We start from the raw sequence: 16949 nt of genomic DNA on the forward strand, positions 1-16949 counted from the left end.
CATCAAAGAGGAAGAGTGAGGCAGACTAGTGACTCATTTATCACAGGACAATGGTTGCCGAGCCTCGGAGGAGGAGGCAGAGACCGGCGGTCCAACAACCACCGGTAAGAGGGGAAACTGAGCAGGGCCTTCGGGAACTCTGGAAGCTCCTTTAAGGAGTCAGATTTAGGGGAAATTGATCAACAGCCAAAGGGAGAATCAGCGTCTCAGTGAGGGTCTCAGGACAAGGGCAGGAGCAAGTGCCGTGTGCTGTTTGCCTCCTCGCTTACTCATCAGCAGGGAAACGGCAGGGACATAAGTGTCCTCGCTCCTGTCCACCTGTGCTACCTGCAAATAAACACGTGGGCTCAAACACCGACTTTTCTCTATTTCCATTCGACAAATGAAAACAATACTATAAAACTGACAGTTTAGGGGCGCCTGGGTGGCTCAGTCGGTTAAGCATCCAACTTCGGCTCAGGTCATGATCTCGCGGTTCATGAGTTCAAGCCCCATGTCAGGCTCTGTGCTGACAGCTCGGAGCCTGGAGACTGCTTCGGATTCTCTGTCTCCCTCTCTCTCTGGCCCTCCCCTACTTGCTGTCTCTCTCTCTACCTCTCAACATTAAATAAACATTAAAAACAATTTTTTTAAAAAAAAACCTTAGAGTTTACGGGATTTTTCAGTCGGGTTTTGTCAGTTCCCTAAGAGTGTGGCCAGTTATGGTGGCAAGAAGAAGAGTGTAGTTGTATAAGAAACAAAACAAAACGCTATGGTTTTGGATATTATTCTTTGAGTATTTGGATATCCCTCCCAAGTTCGAAGTTCTAGATCTCTGTGTCTGAAGAGGCACAAAACCTCTATCGACTAAGTTACAACCTTAGGAACACGATGGCAGACACACTAAATTGTGGTGGGTTACAGAATCCCTCTTTTCCAGCACAAAGAAAGAAGGAACCACAAACACATGCCAGCCTCTCTTTTCTGGCTCACTCCACCTTGTCCAGGCAAACTATTCCCATAAGCTGTCCCTGAGGGTTCACCTAAAATATATCCTTGTCCTGGATCTGGCTATAATGTTCCATAAATAATACCTCCCTTGTTTTTATATTTATTTAATGCTCTTACTCTCCTGCCTGTTTAATCTGTCTCCAGAAGATGGACCATCTCTCATTCTGATTTATTTTATTTAACACCAAGAAGGTTATTAAGTGCTTAAATAATTTCTGATGGGTATTATGCAAATTGGTATGTTGATTTCTCAGGCTACCGAGGAACTCCCCGTATTTGCAGAGTCCCGGGGTTGTGGGTGTCCAGAGAAAAACTCCCACCAGCATCTAGGACAGCTCAGGTTCTAGGCTTCTTTCTGCCATTAACGCCCTGCATTCATTCCCTGAGTGCTACATCAATAAGTAAACAGCAGCTGAAAATCCTCCTAATTAATGGCAATGAATGGGAAGTAATCAAAGAACGTCACACAGCGATCCGGATTTTTCCCTTTGTTGTGTAGAAAAAGACGGCATTACCACCGACTGACATAACCTTTGTAATTCTTGTTTTGATTCTCCTAGTTTTCTTTCTCAAGATAAAAGCCCTTTCGGATCATTTTTGAAAACTGAAGAATTCAAATCCGCTCTCTGCTTTTTGGTGTAAAGGAAGAATCATCCCTCTTCTCTTCCTTCCTCCTCCCTCAACCAACCCTCACCATATTAACTGTTCCAGGACCTTCCAGTGATACAAGCAAGTCAAACTGGGGCGGGGGCGGGGCGAGCAGGGGGAAGGATACAAAGACAAAATCACTTAAGAGAGTCATATTTTTGTGCTAGTCGTTTCATAGATACGGTTTCACGGGTTCCTCTGAATGTAACTTTTCTTGTCAGAAAACTGCAGCTCAGAGAGATTCAGTCATTCACCCAAGGCCTCATGGCTAGCAGGTGGCAGAAACAGAAGTCACAGCCACGCTGGATAACGCCACGGTTCCTCTCTCTGGCCACCATGCCTCCGTGCATCGTCTAAATCCTTGTCAGGCGACGGGGCCTCTAGTCTTAGCACTGTAACTGAGGCCTTCGCAGGGTCCCTGAGTATCTGGAAACATCTCCGCATCTGTTAAAGTAATCGATATGCCCCTTCTCATTCCTAGAACTCCATCTCTCGGAAATCTTTGACCTGACTGATAAGCCCCAAATCTCACATGTGCGTGGTTCACAGCCTGCCCTGCACATTCAGGGTGACGTCAGCCCCTGCTGGGTTGCAGGGTTCGAGGCCTCTGCCCTCAGGCCGGGACCTACAGGCTACATCTGTGGTACTGGTCACTCTGTAGTTACTCTGTTACAAAACACTCAACCATCCCAATAAAAGGGGATTGAGAATGCAGAACACTGCTCTCCACTGTGTTCAGCTCCACTCTGGTTCTTGTCCTTCCCCTCCCCTCTCTTCTGCGCATGCGCGCTCTCTCTGTCTCTGAGCCACAGAGAAATGCGTATCTGATACTTGGGGGGGAGGGGGCATCCAGTGGGAGCGGAGAGATGGGTAAGTGAGCACGGCATTCCCCAGCTCGGTCTGTAGGTAGACTGCCCAGCTCCAGATGGTTCCACACTATTTGGTTTCCTAGTTTGGGTTTGTTGCATCTATATACTTGTTCACAGGCATGTGGTGAGAGCATAATTGTGCATTTTATGGTTATGAATGGCACAGCCTGGCAAGGCTCCGACCATCATTTCCATTCGCTGTCATGCGTTATCAATCTAATTCCCCATTACACGCTTTTTTTTTTCACGCATTCCTCATACAGCAAGGACAAAGAAAGGCGAAAGCCGTGTAAAGGAGACTGAGTCACCAGAACAGGCTAGTTTTGATGGAAACTATGGAGTTATAGCCTGAGGTTTGGGGGGGAGAGCTTCTGGCTCATTTGAAGTGAAAATTATCATTAAAAGGTTTAGGGTTTTGCATCAGTACCAAGACTTCTAGCCCTAAGGTTGGCAAGGCATTACCAACTGTGAAAGAGGGGCCACACCACGGTGCAGACTAAGACAAGGTTAGACACAGGATGACCCAACAGAGTACATTTCACTTTAGACCAGTGGGCTTTCTAGGTTTCTAAGGATGCCTAACCGTCTCCATGTGGGAGCACAGTATGATAAATTCCCTCAGTGATTTACTTACTCCAGGAGGACCCACTGAGTGCCCATGATGATCAGGGACTTAAACGCCATGAGCATATGTGAACATAAAGTATACAGTAACCATGGACAGGCAAATGACTACTAATAAGAGGGAAGCCAGAAAACACATGTGAATGTTGTCAGAGTTCAGGGGGACGAGTGTGCATGGACAGATAATCTCAACCGCGGACTAGTTTCTTCTTGTACTGCATCATGGAATGGCCAGAGTTTAAAACAAAAAACCAGAAACCACCACAGATAGACCTGCCTGCCTAACACGCTAGATCCTAGATAACGCACGTCCAAATGAGACTTAGCTCTGCCTGTATGTCCTCACTCCGTTCCAAACGGGGCTACCACCTTGATTTTTATTTGGTTATTTTCCTTGATTATCATTTGGTAGTAACGAGGCCACTGAGCTGAACCAGATCCCCTATTCGTTTATATTCTTCACATTCTTGCCAATAACCATGGTCTTTATTCTTGGTAGTCATTTCCATCTTCAAAGAGAAGAGCATTTCTCTTTGGGGGAAAATACCTAATTTCCACTGATACAATTAAGAACTGAACACACACACACACACACACACAGACATACTCCCTCTCTAGCACCCCAAATAGGCATTAGTGCAGTTCATTCAAAGAGGCCACCGCTCTGCTCATGTGAGAGGACGAGAGGCATAATGATGGGTATTCTTAAGACGGTGCTTTTAGTGGTGGAACCGACTGCCATAAATGTAAGGGTGTGGTTGAATCACTCCTTATAAGAGAAAGACACGCTGATCTCTCGGGACAGAGGAAAGGGTGGGAAATGATGGATTTAGGGAACCAGGAGGAAACTGCTGGGGAGAGAATGTTTGATAAGCCGGATTTATGCTGATTCAAAAACTTCTTGCAGGACAGAGTAGTGAAACCAGCAAGTCTGCATGTGCAGCAGGGGAGCCTGAAGCCCAGAGCTCCAACAGCTACTGAACCAGCCTCTGAGATCAGAGGTCTTGGGAAAAACAAAAACAGAAAATACCAGCAGGGTACTGGGGTCTGATTAGGGCTCAAGAGAACACCACCAAGTAAAAGACTCAAATCCCATCATTCCCGGACAGTGGCCGGGTTTCCCCGATTCAAGTCTCTGCTTGTGCTTTTTGTAGGACAAGTTCAAGTACCTCTGTATCCTGTGCAAGCAGTGGAATGATGCGGTTACTTTTTTCTCACTTCAACTCCAATGTCCCCTTTTGTTCCATTCGTTACATTTCAGAGGGAAATGGAAACAGGCGGCAAAGAATCAGAAGCGGGAGGGTGGAGTAAAGGGAGACCCACAGCGTCCCGGGGAGGCCGCGAGGGAATGGGAGCCTGCAGCGTCTTTGGCTCAAGGGGAATCCAGTTTTTGGAAGTCAGACTGAGTAACCATTGGAAGATCTTTATCCCAAGGGCTTATGTCCCCGTGAGGTCTCAGAAACCACTTCTCATCGAGGTGCTGGGATCTTTTGCTATGCATAAACCTAAAGAGAGAATCTCTGCCACAATTTTTATTGACACATTGGGTGACCTCTAAGAGGTAAAAGATGGGAATGAAAGCCATTCCTGAATCCACACTTATCCATTCTGATACTGTACACAGAGTGAATTAAAATAACTTCAAGAGCTATTTAACTATGATCAGGTCTATGTCTCATTCTGACCTATTAAACTAGAAATGCTCCAGAAGCCGCACCGTTCCTTCTGATTTATTTGTTTATAGAGAGCACGAGCAGGGGAGGGGCAGAGAGAAAGGGAGAGAGAGACAACCTCAAGCAGGCTCCACACTGTCCGAGCAGAGCCCAACGCAGGGCTCAAACCCACAAACTGTGAGATCATGACCTGAGCCGAAATCGAGAGTCGGATGCTCCACTGACTGAGCCACCCCAGGCGCCCCTGTACTGTTCCTTCTTTTAAAATAAATAAATGAGGGGTGCCTGGGTGGCTCAGTCGGTTGAGCGTCCGACTTCGGCTCAGGTCATGATCTCACTGTCCGTGAGTTCGAGCCCCGCGTCGGGCTCTGTGCTGACAGCTCAGAGCCTGGAGCCTGCTTCGGATTCTGTGTCTCCCTCTCTCTCTGACTCTCCCCCATTCATGCTGTCTCTCTCTGTCTCAAAAATAAATAAACATTAAAAAAAATTTAAAAAAAATAAATGATAAGTATTTACGTACGCAAAAGTATCTAAGAACAAAGCTTTAGGTTGGAAAGTGCCCCCTCGCTTTTTCAGTCATTCAGTGTGTCAGGCTAAACGCAACCCTTCGAACAGATAAGCACACAGCATGTGACTAGAAGTGTAAGTAAGTGTTCTACTTACTCACCCACACGCGCGCGTCAAGAACGAGAACACAAGTTGGAACGCAGATGCAGGGACGTCCAGAGTGATCTCCCGTGAAGGAGGTCTCACCCGCCCCACACTTACTAAAGCCACGGGTCCCCGACAGGTCCCCTCCATCTATCTCATCACAGACCAGCCACACCTTCCCCTCCACTCAGCCAGGCTGCCGAGAGAGCCCCTTCCCGCACAAACGATGGCACACCCACTAGTCTATCCAGCCTTTTCCCAAGTTCCAGAACCCAGGCAAGGACTCATTCCTCTTGGCTTTTTCTTCGACCTGAGGCTGTAACCTTGCTGTTCCCCCCACACCGAGCACTGTACATGTCTGCCATGCATGCCTCGCGGGTTATGAAATCAGCGACTCCCTGAACCTCAAGGGGTCTCAGTTTCCCCAACGACAGGATAATGCTAATGGCGCCAGCCACCTGCCAGGCCATCAGGGGACTCGGCAATAGCACCTACACATGACAAAGAGGCCCCGTACCATAAATAACAAGCCTTATTAATAAAATTAGTTCAAGACGAGAGCCAAAGAGAAGACAGCAACAGCAGCGGCTGATAACACACGCTTGGTCAGAACAAAAGAGGGTGCAGGGATTTTCCGATCCTCACTTCTACAAACTGTGCTTCCCTCTGACACAAGAGGAACTGAAACTGTCTTTCTCTTTCTTTTCTAAAGGGTTACTCCCGCCCACACAACTTTTTGCCCTCAGGTGAAACTTCTTTCCAAGTTCTCAGGGTGCGACATTCTGTTCACGGGCAGGACAGTATACTATCGATTTCAAAGCATGTCCAAATACTGCTTCCAATTAAATTGACTGTAGTGGTTTAACCTCTCAGGACCAAATGGATTCCAATCTATTTGTTGCACGACCCAGATTTCATTTGCGGCAGGATGGTTCCGTCGGCCAACAGAAGTGGCTCATCCCCCGAGCACTCTGGGTTGCAGGAGATGCGTGGCACCTGGAGACTCAAAATCGGATTTCTGCTGATCCGAAGGTTTGGGCTACTGGCCGGGGCCAAATCAGACTCCACAGAAATGGGGTCAAATGCTACGAAGGAACACGAAGCGATGCAAAGACCAAAAACAAAACAGTGAAGCATGGGTCCTCCCTGTCTCCCTAACGCCCGCTTTGTCGGACGTTTGCAGGATGGCACACAGAGCTAAGTGACAGTGAATATGAGGCATTTTTTTGCATCCCATCCCTGAGGTGCTTCCCCGGATGAAGTCAGAAGTTCGCTCCTGGCTCTCCGGCTGGGAAAGCACAAGGCTTGGATGCTGAGCAGGGAGGGCTGTGCAAGCGGTTGCCTAAAGCCCAATCAGGTGAACGCAGGTGAAGTCGGCCTGACCAGGTGTCTAAAAACACCTCGGTGACCCTCCAACACCGAAGAGGCCGTCACCACGGAAGAGCTCAGGTTTAGAAACGTGCCTGTCTGAGGTGCTCTGAGAATCCCTTTCACGAGAAGCTGCGAGGACTCAAAGGGGAAGAAGCCAGAGCAGCGGTAGTGGCCTCTGTTGGGATGTTCCATTCACAGGGGAGAAAGCGCCTCATCCATTCATGGTGGGGTCAGGGAGTCCTTCACCGGCGTCGGGTCGCCGTTCTCAGCAAGCTGAGCTTCCGGCAGCCTGGCATGGCCGCATCATTCAGAACGAGTGTCTATTAGGAAACCACCGCCAGAGCTATTATTAGAAGGGCCATCCCTCGGAAATTTTGCAGAATTTGCTTGAATCTGCTGAGCGGTTACTCTGCTAACGAGCTCCTGGAGAAAGGCACCGAGTCCCTGCTCACACAGGGGCAGCCCACACCGCTTTCAAAGCGCAGGACTGGTTCACCTCTCCCAAACGCGACAGGGACCGACGTCCGGGCATCTGTCTGCACTACCGAGGCAAGGCCGTTTGGTCGTTTATAAATGACCGCGTCCTAAAGAAGGTTTCCTCCGGTTCTCCTCCCCCTTTCTCTATGCATCAAACTTGCTGCAGCCATTTGGAATGGAAAAGGGCAGTCAATTTCAGCACGATCATCTGCCCGCCTCCTGCCACCCTCGGGCACCCCAAGCACAGGACTCCCCTGTCACTTCCATAAAAACGGTTTTTCTTTAAAAAAAAAAAAAAAATCCCACCCAGGTCTGCTTACAGCAACGTCCTTTCCTTTCTCCCCGGGTAAATTCAGACAGCGTAAGGTGGAGACGCCGGAGAAAGTGTATGGGGGGAGGGGGCCGGCAGCAGAAGGGAGTGTGGTAGGTGCCGCACGTGGGGTGTGCATTGAAAAAAAATGTCACATCCGCGACCTCAGAGACTCCACGCTCCCAGGGAAGAAGTGTCATGTCCCTTTCACCGGCCCCAGCATTTAAAAACGGACACCGAAGCGCTGCAGAATCCCTCCCGGCAGTCGCGGCTGGGAAACAAAGACACGTTACCTTTTATTTGCTGCGCTTCGCCCGGAGCCCAGGAACTCGAGGTTTGCAGCGGCGGATCCACCGGAACCGGCGTCCCATTCGCCCCGGGTGCGCAGGCCCGTGGCCTAGCCGGCGGCATCCGCGCCCGGCGCCTCCGCCTCCTCCGCGGCGCCCGCAGCCGCCCCGCCGGGTCCCGGCGCGCCCCCGCCGCCCCCGCCGCCCCCGCCGCCCCGCCGCCGCCTCCGCCCCGGCCCCCGCCGCCCCGCCCCCGCCGCGGGTCCGCAGTCAGCCCATCGCCCGCTCGCGCCTCTCGCGCCGAGCCTGGCCGCGCGCCAGGGCGCACCGCCGCCGGCCCGCCCCCCGCCCGCGCCCGGCCCGCCGCATGCTGCGGGGCGCCCTGCCCGCCTCCACGCCCCGCGCCACGCCCCCCACCCCCACCCCTGCGCGCTGCCCCCCCCCCGCCCCCCGCCCCGACGCGGCCGGCGAGGGCAGGCGGGCCGCGGGGAGGTGCGGCGGGCGGGCCCCGGCGAGTCCCGCGCCGCCCGCGCCCGGACAACAATGAGCGCCCGCGCCCCTGCGCTCGCCCCGGGAGCCGGCCGAGTCCCGCGTCCCCTCGCCGCTGCGCGCGCGGCCGGGACGAAGTTAGGTCCCGAATGCGGCCGCAACCCGGGAGAGGCCGTGCGGAGCCAGGCGTGCGAGAGGCAGCGCAGGGATGCCGAAACGGAGGGCCCCCCGCCTCCCCGACAAACCCCAGCAGATCCACCGCGGGAAGCCCCCTCCTACCCTGGGAGCCGCCGGCGGAGGCCACCTGGGCCGAACTGGGCTGAAGGTGCGGCGCTTAGCCCTCCGCGTCGTCCAATTGTTATCTCCCTCAACTCTTTGGAAATGGAAGTTGCTGCGAGATAACCTCGTCTTGGGGGCTATTGTCAAGGATTGGCAACAATTACCAGGGAAAGGGAGACCTGCATTTCAAGAGACCTGGGGGAGGGAAACGGGCTGGCGCGTTGTCTTTCCAAAAAAAGAGAAACAAACTCGGGGAATATCCCTACCGAGAACAATAACTCAATTCACATTATATGTCTAAATGTTTACTGCTTCAGCAGCTCAATTTGCCCTAGACACATTTTTTTCACGAATTGTCAAAACATGGTTTGATTATAAAATAAAGGGAGAGGCAGACAAGAGCACCCGCTTATTGTGGGTGGGAAAGCCAGCTCGTCTCAGGGGTAAAATCTTTCTCTAGAACTCAGTCATCGCTCGAAATCCCAACATCTCTCCCTGCCTCCCTCCCTCCATCCATCCTTCCATCCATCATCCCTCCTTCCCTCCCTCCCTCCCTCCTTCCCTCCATCCATCCATCCCTCCCTCCCTCCCATCTTCCCTCCATCCATCCACCCCCAGCCTCTATCCATCCATCCCTCCCTCCTTCAAGGGAGAGATTGCTTCCCTTTCCACCATCACTGAAGGACCTGTTAGCTCTGGCACCATTATGTCCATGATAGCAGCAGGAGCAAAGACTGAAACATTCGAAATAAAAAGAAACATTGCATATTCCATCATCCCAATAACTGAAAGTTAAGTCTCTCCAGACACAGTTCGTAGATTCTCTAAAGATCTCAGGCGAAAATTTCTGGCGGTTTGGGAGGTGTTGACTTCGGCCAACAGAAGGGAATCTCTGTATGCAGGTAGCACTGGAGAAAAAGGTGAGCCTGTGATAAAGAATACCTAACTTGTTTCAGCCTGTTGTGGTCACATCTCCTGACCGCGGGACTTGACTTGATCTTCTGAATCTGAGTCAGGGGAGGCCATATTTGAATGGGATGTTTCTGTACTTTGGGAGTCCTTGAAGACGGTTTTAATGCAAAGCCCAATTCTTTCATAATGCAGTTGGCACTCTCAGAGGGAAAGCTATTTCTTTGGAAGAGTATTTCCAGTGCTGGTCTGTTTTGACTGCACCGGCTAGTGAATGGATGACAGAGGAGGTGTTCAGACCCTTCTCTTGGGGTATTTGGTTCCCATCCTTAGAAAGAGTCGTTGGATTGTTTCTACTATCTGATGCTTTTCCACCTTGGCCAGGGGAGTTGTTAATACATCCTGAACTGCACTCGTCTCTGGCAAATCCTCTTTCCGAATTCCCTGTCTTAACTACAGAGCTTCCCTCCTCCCAGCACAAGCCAGAAACAGGGAGAGAGGGGTCTTTAACTCCTTTCTTTCTCTCCTTCCTTACCTTCAAGTTATCACTAAGCCTGCCCTCATAAATGGCTCTGGAAAGGTCCTTGAGAGCAGCCCTCGTCTGACTTGTTCCAACAATGCCTGGTGATGTTAATCTTTGCCAAATGAATCACCCCGGGCCCAGCCTCATTGGTCCCCGTCGCCTTTCACTGGGAGGTCTCTGCAGCCTCCTGACTGGCCTGCCCTCTTGTCCCTCAAATGCGTTCTCCACACCAGCTCAACTCCCCCTAGAACTCGGATCTGATCACAGGACTTCTTTGCTTCAGCCCGTTCAGGGCTTCCCTGGTTCTTAGGGATAGAGTCTACACTTCTTCAGATGGCCAGAATGTCGCGAGCACCGGGCCCTCCTGATCCATCCGGCCATATCTCTCACCACCAGACCCCACCAGGGGCCATCTCACCCTCTACCCTCAGCTACACAACCCTCCTGCACATACCCTCTGTTCCAGATTCTCCCTCATTCCCTTGTTACCTGGCAACCAGTGACCTCCAAAACATCCCCGATCAGGTCATGATCTCTGTGAATAAGCATGTCGGTGGCTTCTCATTGCTACTGAAACCATCACGTCATCACGTTATTCTCCTGCCCCCGCCCCACCCTGTGCTTTGCCACACAGGGCCACATTTCTGCCCTTGAAAGATTCTTCTTTTTTAAGTCTATTTATTTATTTTGAAAGAGAGAGAGTGTGTGAGTGGGGGAGGGCCAGAGAGAGAATCCCAAGCAGGCTCTGTGCTGTTAGCGTGGATCTGGACATGGGCTTGAACCCATGAACCGGGAGATCACGGCCTGAGCCGAAACCAAGAGTGGGACGCTTAACCGAACAAGCCACTCAAGCGCCCCTACTCCTGGAAGATTCTTTCTTCCCTTGGCTTTTGCATTTCTTGTTCCTTCTGCCGGAAATACTCATCCACTCTCCCAGCCCCACTCTTTGCATAGCTGGCTCCTTGCCATCCTTCAGGTTTTAGTTCAAACGCTGCTGCCTCCTAGATAACCTTTTCTGATCACCACCCACCCCACCGCCCCGCCCACCCGCACTGGACCCACCAGATAGCCTTTGTATCATTATTCTGATTATTTTCTTCTTAGCACTTAACCACAATGTGTAGAGAGAGCCCTGTGTTAAGAGCTCAGACTGCCTGGGCTTGGATCTTGCCTTGGCCACCTGCTAGCTGTGTAGCCTCAGGCAAGTTTTATAACCTCTCTGTGCCTATTTTCTCATCTATGAAATGAGGATAATAAAGGTTGTTCTGAGCATCAAATGAATCAATGTCTGTAAAACACCTAGGACAGGGTCTGACTGTTTAAGCATAAGCCCCGGGAGGGTCTTCGTGTGTTTTATTCTCACTCTGGATCTCTTTACCCACCATGCCTTATATGTTTGGGGCCCAGACTAAGAATGGATACACATTTAGGGAAGACAACTTTTATTTGAAGAATTTAAGTCCCCAGAGAAACAGGTCATGGTAAAACTTGATGAATGAGATAAAATTCAAACTTAAATCATCTGGAAGTTAATGGCAATGTGAAGGTAATGTATTCTCTGTTTCACCAGTGGTGATCCTTGGAGTTGATGGATGACCAGCTTTGCCAGTCAGAATTCCGTAATGGTTTGTTTTCCAAAGCGCGGCTGATGCCGCCACCAAGAATTCAGGCAGTTACTTGCAAAGGCATCAAGAATCAAAGGATCTTTGCAAAGTGTTGAGGCATCAGCCAGCCCTAACATGCAGTCTTGATGAAAGAATACAGTGTTTCCATTTTCAGCCTGAGTTTAATACTTTTTGAAGAGTCTAATTTGAAAAGAAGAAAAAGAAACGTGGCTGGCTGGTTTCTGGACATTTGCTTTTGTGTTTCCTTTCACTGCTGGAGAAGATTCAGAAAGAAGGAGAAATACATTTCCTTTTGTCCCTCCGGAGGGCAAGCAGGATTTTGCGACTTGAATATCTGGGGTTCCCCTTGCCTCTTAAACAGAGTTAGGGAGGCTCATTTTGAAAGGAGCCAACTTCTCAAAGAGCGGAGAGGTGCTCCGAGGCTTGGAAATGGGGGGTGGAGATGGGTGGTATTACCCCCAGAAGAGGGAAAGGAGTGACATCTGTATGTATGGAGAGGCCCGTGCAATGTCTATGTAGTGCCTCAAGAGGGCGCCAGACATGGCGGGTGGGGGGTACTAAGTTCTAAGAGGTGCATCTTTGGCACAGTAAAAGGTCTTGGGGTTTGCCCCGCCGGAGGGATGGAGGCTTTGGTTTTAAAATGGACCTTTAAAATGGATCTGTGGCAACTATGTTGGATTGATAAACAAGAGACCCTTTCCTGGTTTAAGGTACAACGTGAGCTGGGGAGAGGAAAGGAGTGAATTCCTGCCACCGATGTGAGTGGGGGATGTAGTCAGATTTCATGGGGTTAGAGAAGTAGATTAATGTGATGTTTTTTATGCCCAACGTTGCAGAGCAAAAATTAAAGCTGCTACATGAGTGAAAAGTACCAGGTTCTTAACTCTGGGATCTGAGGTCACAGCTTTCCTAAACAAGTTCTGGGCAGTATGCAGGCCATTAGCAGAAGGTTCTTCAGCTAGCATCTTGGCCGGACTACCACTACTGGCGAAGAAAGATGGCCCCCACCCCTACCTTTGTGTAACTGCCTCGCTGGGGACAAACACCAAGCATCTGAGTCCGAGAGTGGGTCTCAGCCTGGGTTACGTAATCCCTTCCAGGAACATGGATAGCCCTGGGCTCCAGCTTCGAAGGCCCATTGGGACCTTGAATGAGTCCCTTAACTCTTTGGTGCCCGTTTCTTCACCTTTACAACAGGCCTCACGACATCTATCTCCAGCCTTATGAAGAGTATGGGTTCGACACATGCTGAGGATTTTCAAAACCATACAACTGATAACGCTATCTTACATTATTACAAATACGTACTCTGTGCCAGGCACAGTGCCATGAACTTTCCAAGCATTCATAAATTTGATCATCCCAAGATTCCTATGAGGTGAAAGTTATTTTTATTCCCCTTCTACAGATGAGGCACCTGGGGGGTTAAAAAGGTTAAGTAACTTGCTGAAGCAGCTCTGTTAATCAGATTTGAACCCAAAGTCATCCTTTTGTGGCTCAGAGCCCTTATCTTTCATGTTTAACTGCCACCTATGTATTGGAGATCGCAATGAACAAGGCCGCCAGCTTACTTTACATACACTATTAATTATGGATTGAATCACGGTCGGAGCTGGATGGCACCTGGAAATAAGGGTAGTATGTACCTCTACATTAGTTCCTAACCTGCCCCATATGGACCAAGACTTGCATTTCATTTGTATATTTCCAGAGAATAGCACTGGTGTCTTTTCCTTTCCTACTCCAACCAGACTTTAAGGATAAAGCAAGACCCCTCTGGGGCAGGTTAAAGTGCTTGACTGATTAAAAAAATTTTTTTTTACTGCTTATTTGTTTTTGAGAGAGACAGAGTACAAATGGGGGAGGGACAGAGAGAGAGAGAGACAGAATCTGAAGCAGGCTCCGGGCTCCGAGCTGTCAGCACAGAGCCTGACGCTGGGCTCGAACCCGTGAACCATGAGATCATGACCTGAGCCGAAGTTGGACACTTAACCAACTGAGCCACCCAGGCGCCCCAAAATGCTTGACTGATTTTAAGGGAACCCTGTTTTATTTTTATACCCAATCCTATTTTCTCCTCCATCCCAGGTCAATTAAAGGCCAATTCTGAACCACTTCAATCCAAAGGAATTCCATCTCCTCTCATGGCTTTGACAACAAGTACTGAAAACCATGTTTCCCTGGGGGACACGAAGACATCATCTACTGGCTGTGTTTTATTTCGTTTTTTTTTTTTTAAATAGCGATTATCATTTTTAATAGCTATGTTTTATAATCTTGTTATGTTCTCGTTACATTAGATTATTGCTTATTATTTTTTTCCTGGTTGGGAAACACGGTTTTGACTGCCTTAACTCATGGCAACAAAAACCCAGGGCAATTCTCGCTGAAACACGGACGAGAATCAATCAAAACATCACAAGCTAATTATTGTAATTGTGAAGTCCTGAGAGCAACTGTATTGCAGTGAGTGCCACAGTATAAACCCGGTATACATTAGCAGCACGCTCAAGTAGATAGGTTAGCTCTCTCGCCAAACCCTTTCTGTGTATTTACTCAGAAATGCATATTAATAACCATAGTTATCACTTCGTTGGCACATACCAAGCCCCAGAACTGATTATGCGCTTTACATATAACTCATTTAATCTTCTCACAGTCCCTATGAGGTTGGTACTATTGTCAACCCCACTTAGGACAAAGGAAATTAAGGCACAGAGAGGTTTTATAACCCACCGCAGGTCCCGCACCTGATAAGTAGGACACAGTCTCCTGACTTCACAACTGGCGTATTTAACGCTCACTCATCTCAACCTGCTAATGGTCAGGTCCTTGGAGACGACGGATTCCTTCTGGTGCCTGAAGCCAGTGTCCGTCAGCTGGAACTCAATCCTTGTAATCTATTGTCATAATAACGAGGCCCATTGCCTCATCACAAAAGGTAGTCAGGACAGAAATATTTGTGAGATTGAATGGGAAAAAAGTTCAGCATGCGTTGTGTGTTCCGTCGTAACTTCTAATAGTGTGGTGGCTTCTGTGCAGGTGACATCAATCAATCAATCAATCTCTCAGGCAAGCAATAAGAACGTATTGAAATGATGAGTTGGTGTGGGAGGAAGAGGCCCGGGATTTATGAGAACACAGGCCCCCGTGTCCCAGGGAGAAGGCAAGTCGGTTTCTTAGAGTTGGGATGGGGCTGGAGGCGGTCATGCTGGTGATATGATGATTTCTTCTGCCACCGAAACCAAATCTGACCTGCCCCCAAATTAGCAGGGCAGAGAATCGTCAGAATTCACATTATGAATTTGGGGAGTTCAGTGTAGCAAATTTCTAGAGTTCTGGCTCACCAAATAGAAACCAAGTAGAAGCTGGTTAGGCTATTTGTTGAAATGAGGATTGGACACACGCAGCTAGATTCGATACACATAAAGAGAGAAATTTGTCTGGAAAACAAAGAAAGGCTGACAATGCCTATACATAGAGAGCATTGAAAGCTATGGAAATTGATGGGATCATCTAGGAAGATTGTCCAGGAAAGTGGGGAAAGAAGAGGGCTCTGGACCCAGCTCTGAGACAGTGGTTCTCAGACTTACACCGGCATCAGGATCACCTGGACGCTTGGTCTCAGTTTCCCCCCAGAGTTTCGGATTTATACGCCTGTGTAGGGGGGGTGGGGACGTAAGTATTTGCATTTCTAACGCATTCCCGGGTTGTTAATTCCGCTGGTCAGCTGAATGGATACCACTATTCCATTTGGGCCTTGACTTTGCTCCAGGCATCCTAGCCTCCAGGCTGTAGTCCCTACCCTTCAGGCTCTCTAGCCCCAGGGTCTTTGCACTTCCCTCGGCCTGGAATGCACTTCCCCAGATATCAGGAGGAATTAAACCAGCATCTTTTTCACATCCTTGCTCAAATGTTACCTTATGAGTGAGATCTTTCCTGACCATCTTTTCTTTTCAGTAGAGAGGAATAGAAGAAGTTTTTGTTTTTTATAACTGTATCACTCACTTCTTTATTTTCTAATTTATATTTTAATGTTTACTTATTTTGGAGAAAGAGAGATAAAGCATGAGCAGGGGAAGGCAGAGAGAGGGAGACACAGAATCTGAAGGCGGCTCCAGGCTCTGAGCTGTCAGCACGGAGTCTGGTGTGGGTCTGGAACCCACGAACCATGAGATCATGACCTGAGCCGAAGTCTGACAGTTACCTGACGGAGCCACCCAGGAGCCCCTCACTCAATTCTTTAAATGCTCCAAATGACGGTGATCTATGCCCATCTTCCTTAAAAACAACCACTCCTCCCATTGGTTCTCCTGCTCCTGCCCCTCCCCCTGATCCCTTCCCTGTTATATTTTTCTCTATTGTCCTTATCACCTTCTAACAAGACTATATACAACTTATTCACCTGCATGCTTTGTTTAGTACCTGACCCTCCCAGGAGACCAGGGCTTTACGTCTGTTTTGTTTACTGCTGACTCTTCTGAGCCTAGAACAGTCCCTGGCCCGTATTAAATGCTCAATAAACATTCATTGAATGAATGAATGAATAAAATGAATGAATGAACATTGTCAGACGCGGAATTGTGGATGTAAGAATTTAGTTCTGACGGATACCCTTCCTAACTGGTTACCTCCCTAATCGAACTGGAATTGTTCCATTCTGAAAAAATATGCTTTCGCAACAGGGGTAAAACACCAGGGGTACAGCTCCTGACTTGGTATGTCTTCATCGTAGGCACCGGTTGGGGCTGGGACGCGGGAGGCCACCTCCCCGTCTTCCTTTCGCTGACCACCCCCTCCTGCCTGTGCAGCCCCCCCACTCACTCTCCCCTGCTCGCCACGTCCCACCAGCTGAGAAGCACTTGCTCAGGTCCCCGTTTTGGTCCTGCTGCACCTGTGCACAGAAGGCGTCCCTCCCCTCCCTTCACCTGCCACCCCTCAGTCTTGCACACTCGCTTTGCAGGGAGCCTTCGCCGAGGCCCCGCTCCCTTGCCCCAGGAGAGCCTACTTGTATCTGCGCACACGTAACACTTCATCATCTGCATTTCCGCACATGCCTGTGTTTGTCACCCTGCTGGGGATTCTTCACAGGTAGACATCACGGCAATGCTGTCTCTGGTTTTGTTTCACGACCTGTTATTTTACTCCAGGTCGCCTACATGTATTAATCTGAACAGGGTGTGTTTAATTTTGCTTTATCGCTTTCCTTTGGCCAAGCATTGTG

At 49.4% G+C, this 16949-nt stretch overlaps 1 protein-coding gene across 15 annotated transcripts in view; it reads right to left on the reverse strand.

Moving 5' to 3' along the window:
- Positions 1-16949, reverse strand: part of FRMD4A (FERM domain containing 4A) — a 659116-nt gene that overhangs the window by 206648 nt on the left and 435519 nt on the right. Inside the window, exon 1 of one of the 15 annotated variants that reach the window (XM_023256380.2) lies at positions 8669-8841. The exons of 13 other annotated variants lie outside the window; for them this stretch is intronic. The gene's annotated coding sequence lies outside the window, so the exon portion shown is untranslated. Of the gene's footprint in view, positions 1-7906; positions 8073-8668; positions 8842-16949 lie in introns of those variants that run through there. One more of the 15 variants, XM_023256379.2, reaches the window with a different exon arrangement.

Source organism: Felis catus, chromosome B4 (assembly GCF_018350175.1).
Source record: "Felis catus isolate Fca126 chromosome B4, F.catus_Fca126_mat1.0, whole genome shotgun sequence".
In the NCBI taxonomy this organism is placed as follows: Eukaryota; Metazoa; Chordata; class Mammalia; order Carnivora; family Felidae; genus Felis; species Felis catus.